Source organism: Hippocampus comes, unplaced genomic scaffold (genome assembly GCF_001891065.2).
Source record: "Hippocampus comes isolate QL1 unplaced genomic scaffold, H_comes_QL1_v1.1 scaffold219, whole genome shotgun sequence".
Classification (NCBI taxonomy): Eukaryota; Metazoa; Chordata; class Actinopteri; order Syngnathiformes; family Syngnathidae; genus Hippocampus; species Hippocampus comes.
Window position 1 is genome coordinate 161,147 of NW_017805653.1, and position 1,382 is coordinate 162,528.

The 1,382-nt window shown below is 62.4% G+C and overlaps 1 long non-coding RNA gene across 1 annotated transcript in view; it reads right to left on the bottom strand.

Annotated features, from left to right (window-relative positions):
• Positions 1–214: 214 nt before the first annotated feature.
• LOC109522884 (uncharacterized) overlaps positions 215–1,382 on the bottom strand; it is a 20,743-nt gene continuing 19,575 nt past the window's right edge. The window contains exons 3-4 of the long non-coding RNA XR_002169652.1: positions 575–610; positions 215–469 (exon numbers count right to left, since the gene is read on the bottom strand). This is a non-coding gene — a long non-coding RNA (uncharacterized LOC109522884). The remainder of the gene's footprint in view (positions 470–574; positions 611–1,382) is intronic.

A 1,382-nucleotide genomic window follows, 5' to 3' on the forward strand; every position in this document is an offset into this window, starting at 1 on the left:
GTGGGCCGGGGGTGGTGGCACGGGGTGCGCATCTCCGTTGGGTTCGCCTCGGCCGGCGCCTAGCAGCTAGCTTAGAACTGGATTTTTTTTTTTTTCAATCCGATCAAGAGGCCTCTCTGCTGACCACACTTGGCCTCCAAGCCGGCCCGCTCTTCACCCCTGGTACCTCCAGCTTCACCCCTGGTACCTCCAGCCTCACCCCTGGTACCTCCAGCCTCACCCCTGGTACCCGCAGCTGCACCCCTGGTACCTCCAACCTCACCCCTGGTACCTCCGCCTTTGAAAATGAATGGGGAATAGTTCCAACGGCCTTTTGCCTACTACACCGCCGCCTGGCGGCCACCGGCAGTACTGCCGACCCCTGGTACCCCCAGCCGGACCCCTGGTAGGTCCAGCCGGACCCTTGGTACCTCCAACTTCACCCCTGGTACCTCCGCCATTGAGAATGAATGGGGGAATTTTTTTTATTCTTTCAATCCGACCAAGACGACTCTGCCGGCCACGCTCCGCTTGCTTCGTCGCCGCCCCCCTCCGGCGGTGCAAACTCTTAAGTTTTTCGGGCCGCGCCGCACACTTTTTAATCCGGCCGAGAGGCCTCCCTCCCGGCCCCCTCGCGGCCCCCCGCGCCGGCCCGCTCTTCACCCTTGGTACCTCCAGCCATTGAGAAGAAGAGGAGCGCGCTCCGTGCTCCATTCATCCGACCTTAGACGCCTCTCTGCCGGCACCGCTTTGCCTCGTCGCCGGTCCTCTCCCGCGGTGCTCAAGATGACTTCCGCGGGCCGCGCCGCATACTCCTTCATCCGCCCGAGAGGCCTCCCTCCCCGGCCGCACTGGGCTTCCCCCCCGCCTCGCCCGGCCTCCGGGCGGGCCGACCCCTGGTACCTCCCCGCGCGGGAAGCGCGGGGAGGTAGAAAAAAAAAAAAGAAGGTCCGGCCGACAAAAGTTTGGATCGAGGCATGACTTTCAATAAACCGCAGCGAGGTCGCTGCTCTGCTACGTACGAAACCCTGACCCAGAATCAGGTCATCTGCAAGTCATTTAGCACCATGCTCTCCACAAACATGCGGTGTCATAAACCGGAGAGGGGGCGCCCATCGTCCGGCCGCACCCCAGCCCAGTGTCGAACGGCGTTCCGCGCGGCCGGGGGGAGGCCTCCCCCCGCCCGCTAACCTTGACCAACCGGGGGGCGGCGGCGCTACGGTATCGTTGCGTCTAGGCGGGATTCTGACTTAGAGGCGTTCAGTCATAATCCCGCAGATGGTAGCCTCGCACCATTGGCTCCTCAGCCAAGCACATACACCAAATGTCTGAACCTGCGGTTCCTCAGTAGTAGGGTAAAACTAACCTGTCTCTTGACGGTACCTCTGAACTGGGAAGTCAAC